Here is a 6,000-nt window from a genome sequence, read left to right on the forward strand (position 1 = left end):
ATGTTGTTCACAGGGGACATGGGAGTCACAGCAAATACTCTCCTCAAGGCTGGCTACTCCTGACTAAACAGTGTTTTCAGCAGGAAAAGCCAAAATCTTGCCCAGAGGCAGTGGAGTGCTCCAGATGAGTCCCATGCCTACTCCAGCAACAGCGGGTGAGGTAATGCTCTCCCTGGCTCCTCTCTCCTCTCCTGCTGCCAGCCCTGTCTCAGGCTGGGATATTTGCTATTTATTTGCTCTTATTTATTAGCTATTTGCTATTTACTCCTTGTTATTTATTTATTTATTTGCAGTTTGCTATTTGCTTTAGTCAGGGGCCCACATCACCAACCTAATTCCCGACGGCTCCGTGTGTCATTTTCATTCTTGGCAGGGGGAGTTCATCTTCTGTGACTTCACCTTCCATAAAGTTTGAGTGGAAGTCACCTAAACTGCCCGTGAGCTCCGTGGAGGGAGGTTGGCACTGATGTGCAAGTTCCTCTGAGGTCCCTTGGACACCTGTCTGAGTTTGGGATGAATCACCCTCTGGACACAGCAGGAGAGGAAACGGCCTCAAGCTGAGCCAGGGGAGGCTGAGATTGGATAGTAGGAAAAATTTCTTCATGGAAAGGGTTATCAAGTGCTGGGCCTGGCTGCCCAGGGAAGTGGTGAAGTCACCATCCCTGCAGAGATGTTAAAAATGTGTGGATGTGGCACATGGGGACGTGGGGTAGTGGCTTGGCAGTGCTGGGGCAATGGATGGACTCGATGGTCTTGGAGGTCCTTTCCAATCTTAATAATTCTGTGACGTGCCAATTTTTCTTCAGGGCTTGCAGAGATACTGATTTTTTTTCCAATCCATATGTGAAATCTTCGTTTGGGATGGTGAAAATCAGGGGAACTGAGTGATGGTGATCTGGAGAAGGGGCTCTGATGCAACCTCGTAGTTCTCTGACTGACAAAATCTGCATGAACAACTCATCCCAAGGGCAGTGAGGGGAGAATGAGGGGAAAAAATTGAAGTTTGATTATTTTATTATTCCTTCCCCGTGTTTTGGTTCTCTGGACAGCATATTCCAAAGCTGTGTTTCCCAGTTTCTGCTCAGTGTTGGATACATCAACAGTTTGGATTTGGGATGGATTGTTCCAGGATGGAGCAGAGCTCAGCCCAAACTCTTGCCATTATTTGAGGCTGGATTTTCCTGTGCCAGCCCAGCCTAGGAAAAACTTGCTGCCTTTGTAGGAAATGACTGGAAAAAGAACATTTCCCAGCCTTAGAGTGAAACACCGCTAAAATCTCACCTGTGTAACACAATATAAATTCATTAAAGTACTTAATTAATTAATTAATCATATCTTAATTTTGGTGAGTGAGGTGGAGTTTCACAACCAAGTTGATGCTTTCATGAGTTCATTGTGCCAGATATGGTCTCTATTGAAACTGTTAAATTTTCAGACAGAAGGTGATGTTCCCACAAATTTGCCAGTTTTGTTACCTGGAACAAAACTTTAATTTTAGTTTTAAAATGTTGCCAAAGGTCCCAAACTTGAGTCAGAAGCTGGTACCATGCCTAATATTTGCAAACAAACATAAGAACCAAAATGTTTTGTTTCTGTCCTTTTGGTACTTTTAATTTTGTTCATTATTAAATATTTTAATTGCCTTCCCTTCAGTGAACTTCAAAGTTCAATTACAAACTAAACCAACAGATTTTTTCTACAAAAAAGCATTAAATGAAGTTTGTTTCTGTTTTTCCATAATTTTTTCAAGTGTTGATCAGCTGATCTCTTTCCAGAAAAGAAAAGAGACAAGAAGTCCTCTGAAATATCCTCAAGGAATACCCACTGATAGAAGTATTTGTTAATGTGAGGAATTTTTTTTTTTCAAAAATAAGGCATTTCTTATTTCTGATAATTTATTTCTGCTTATGGAAAACAAAGAAGAGAAGTTCCAACTGGTGCATGAAGGCATCAGGTGTTGGCTATGAAACGTTTGCCAGGCCCAGACAGGTTTTTAAAAGGTCTTGGACCTCATGTAAGGAAAATGAGGTTTTAATCAAATTTCACTCAGGTGTCCAAAAAAAGGGGATTCATTTCTAAATCACCAGTGACCTGTGGCTATTTCTTAGCAAATCCAGTTGTTATTCCCAACGGGAGCTCCCGTTTCTCAACAGAGCTGAAGTTCAGGCTGCTTCACATTTGGAAATCAAAGGGAGCTCTTTGTGCTTCTGAAATTCCAGCCTTGGCCAAGTGCTCTGCAGCCAAGAACAAAAGTTAAGTGAACTCAGAAAGAACAAGTCATCAGCCTGACCTTTGGTCACCAGAAAAATGTAAAACATCTTAGAGTTATTCCCCAAATCCAAGTCAGGTTTCATCTGTGCTGAACATTCGGTGAAATAACTGGGAATTGCACAAATTAGCCAGCCTGAAGTCACTGCTGGCAGTGGGGTGATTTGTACATGACAGTGTGTAAAGAATCCATCATTCCAACCTGATGGAAAGAGTTTTTAAGGGGTTTTAAAATTTGGTTTGGTCTTTTATTGTTGTGGGGTTTTTTGGAGAGTGTCGTTTTTTGGGTTTTTTTTTTTTTTTTTTTTTTTTTTGTTTTTGTTTTTTTTTTTTTTGTTTTTGTTTTTGTTTATTTTTGTTAGTGTTTGTTCGTTTGGTTTGGTTTTTGTTTGTTTGTTTGTTTAAGTTGTTGTAAAGGATTTTTTTCCAGCATAGTGACTGGAGCTTGTTGAAGTTTCTATTTACTCCAAAGGGTCGTTATGCAAGAGCTAACCTCATTGTTCTAAAGCAAAATGAGTAAATGATAAATGAAGGTGTTTGGCAGCAGTAAAGCAAAATAATTTTGTCTGGAGAAAAAGGAGGTGAAGGCCCTGATTTTTTTTGGTTTTTTCTCCTCTCCATCCTCCTGCATGATGGGTGATGCTCTCCCGTGTCCATCACGTCATTGTCCATCATTGGACTTGAGAAATTTCTTAAATTATTTTTATTTATGAATAATCACTACACAGACAGAATCTTTTTGGGAGATAACAGCTGGAAGAACAAGGAGACCCTCACAGTGGAAATCACAACATGTAGAAATGTAAATGTTCATTGTAATAAGAAATACCTGAAAATGGAAAGAAACATTTTGCTGTTCAGTGCATCACAAATATCAAACTGCACCCAGGAAAGGAAGGAGCTGATTTAATAACATCTGGTCTAGATAATTTTGAAATGTCTGCCATGGTAATTACATGTTAAGGACATGATTTCACACTGCTTATAATGTCAGAAGCACACTGTTTCTAATTATACATTACCCAGAAAAGGGCCTTGCTGCCTTCTGTCTTTAAATTATTGTTTTTATCCAGACACCACCTGTCCAGGTAGGTAATGTCATGGCTAAGGTTGCTTCTGAGAACCACCTGATCATTGATGGATTTAAGCTCACTTCATAAAAACCCTTTTCCTGAACCCTGCAAGTTCACAAAAATATAATTATTACTGCATTTCAGTCAGAGAAATTTTCAAAACAGTGGTAGGGGATTTTCAATTGGCTTTCTATGAATAAAAGAAGAAAACTTCTGTTCCAAAAATACATTTAGTGCCTCACCATTTTGCATACCAACAAGTCCTTCATTAAGTTTTAGTCTCTCAGACACCTCTCCCCATATGCAGCACTGAGTTACTTTCCATTAAAATCAGCCTCCAGAGATGGATGTGCAGCTTCCATGGCTTGCAAACATCTTCCCCCAGCACTTACCTCGCCAAAGAAATGTTATTTCTGACGCCCTGCCCACAGTACTTTGTGTTGTCTCTTAATCAATCAAAGTGCCCTTATCTTTGCTGCACTTCATCTTGTCTAACAAGCGTTCCCAGGAGCACCTGAATTTTATTTCTAGGAATAAGTGTGTTGTCTTATTGGGACCATGTGTTCTTCAGAGCCTGCCCTGTGCCCTCACACAGGAGAATCCACATTAATTCATTCCCAGAGTTCGAACTCTGAACGCTCATATTATTTTTATTAAACTTAATTCTGGTTCTTTCTCCCTTCTCCCCTTTCCCCTGCACCCTCCAGCTATATCCAGCCTCAGAGTCAAAACGGGAATAAATGGAAAACACATTGAAAAGAGGATTATGTCCATGTGGAGGAGGATTGACGTGCATTTCCAAACTGGGAAGATTGAGTTATACCAGGCAGTTTTGCCCTTGGTTATCCACCTAAGATGCCTGTGCAGGTGAGTCAATGCCTGAGCACCCAAGGAAAGCACCCTGGGACGTGTGTCAGCACAAAGTGTTGGCCAGCCTCACAAATCTCTACTCAAATCCATCCTTTCTGTGGCCACAGTCTGGGAAGGACCCGAGTTCTCTTCCCATCTCCCTGACTGCTCTGTCAGGCTGGATCATGGTGAGGCAATAAGAAACCAGCTGGAGATTCCTGGCTCTGGGCTGGGCCATTGTCACTTCCCTGCGACAGTGAGCAGTGCTCAGGAGATGTGTGGCCAGTTCTGGGTGAGTTTGATTTCTCCTGATAAAACTCAGCCCTGGCCTTGAGCAGGTCTTGGTTGGATTGCAGCTGTGGCTCAGAAAAGCAGGGAGAGGAAAAAGAAGAAACTGCCCAAACCTCAGCAAGGTTTTGTCCATCTTCAGGGCTGCTTTTGTGCTGGAGTGGTTTGGAGCAGGGTGCTGACATCTGTTTGGAACGAATGCCACGTTCTGTCCCTCCAACACCACCCTCCACAAAGTCAGTCCTGATTATCAGTGTGGATGTGGTGCTGAAATCTGGTCCTGAACTACGAAATTTGCTCTATAACCTTTTGTCATTCCCAGAATGAAAATTGTCCAAGCACATCCTCATCCCACAAATTTCCTTGGAAATTATCCTCAACCCTCACATCAGACTGAGGGATGGAAAACTTTGAGAGATCTCTAAAGCCAACAAGATCAGGGCAGGAGCTCAGATTTCTCCTCTCTGAGCCACAGCTCCCAAAAGCTTGATAAATAACAAAATGGCTATTTTAATGGTGAGAAATTGATTTAAAAAACCAAAAGAAACCCTGAAACCCCAAAACCCTAGAATTGTAGAAATGTGAAAAACCTTGCTGTAATAGTAACAGAGTGATGAGAATCAGGATTGTGCCCACAGCTCAGTTAAAAAAAAAAAAAAAAAAAAAAAAAGCCAGATTAATGGGCATAATCAAGCCTGCATTGAGTAAGAGGCAAGAACGAGTAATCAGATCCCAACTTAGCTGATGCTGGCATTACTGGGAGCCTGGGGCACAGTCCAAGGATAAAAACATAATGTCTTATCTAAGCAAGGAGTCATTTGTGCACCACTGGTTACAACACGTCCTTAAAAAGGGAAAGAAGGAAAAGGAAAATATGGCACATGAAATTATTTTATTCCCCAGAAACGATAAGAAAGTAAAGCTAAAAGTTTCTACACCCAATCTTTATAGAGGAGAAGCCTATCTAGAGTTAACCCCTTGCAATGTCCACTGTAAAACCCCGGGATTACAAAAAAAAGATATTAAAACAAAAAGTGAAATGGGGATTAAATCAAATTAGTATAATGAGAACAGTTAAAAACTCGGGTTTTTGAATATTTCTTGCTATTTGGGGATTGCTGGGATCCTTGGGGCCAGCCTGCTCCTCGGTTCAGTGAGAGTTCAGGCAGTCTGGCAATCCCATCCTTTTGGCCAAGACTCCTTTTCTGGCAACACGTCTCCCTGTTTCTCAAGACTCTTCTTTTCCTCCAGATTCAACAGGATGTTGACCTGGATGTCTCAGAACAGCTCATGGAGAGGAAAGACCCTCTGACACAAAACCACGTCACTGGAGAGGGAACTGTAATGTCAGGGAGGGCATCTGGAAGATCAGAGTGGGGATAAACCAATCACTCCAAGCTGTGTGGCTTTGCATGGCTGAGTTTTATTTCCAGCCTTTTGAAGCACAGCTCATGAGTCTTAACAAGGAAAGAACTTTTGTGTAAAATTCAGTAAATCGAAAAAGCTGGTTCGTGTAAAATTC

The 6,000-nt window shown here is 41.4% G+C and overlaps 1 long non-coding RNA gene across 1 annotated transcript; it reads left to right on the forward strand.

The window, feature by feature from the left end:
* Positions 1-505: 505 nt before the first annotated feature.
* LOC128813086 (uncharacterized) lies at positions 506-5,939 on the forward strand. The gene is made up of 4 exons (XR_008438906.1): positions 506-585; positions 4,049-4,208; positions 4,319-4,482; positions 5,730-5,939. It is a non-coding gene; the product is annotated as an uncharacterized LOC128813086 (long non-coding RNA).
* The last annotated feature ends 61 nt before the right edge of the window (positions 5,940-6,000 follow it).

The sequence above is a fragment of the Vidua macroura genome, chromosome 11 (genome assembly GCF_024509145.1).
Source record: "Vidua macroura isolate BioBank_ID:100142 chromosome 11, ASM2450914v1, whole genome shotgun sequence".
Classification (NCBI taxonomy): domain Eukaryota; kingdom Metazoa; phylum Chordata; class Aves; order Passeriformes; family Viduidae; genus Vidua; species Vidua macroura.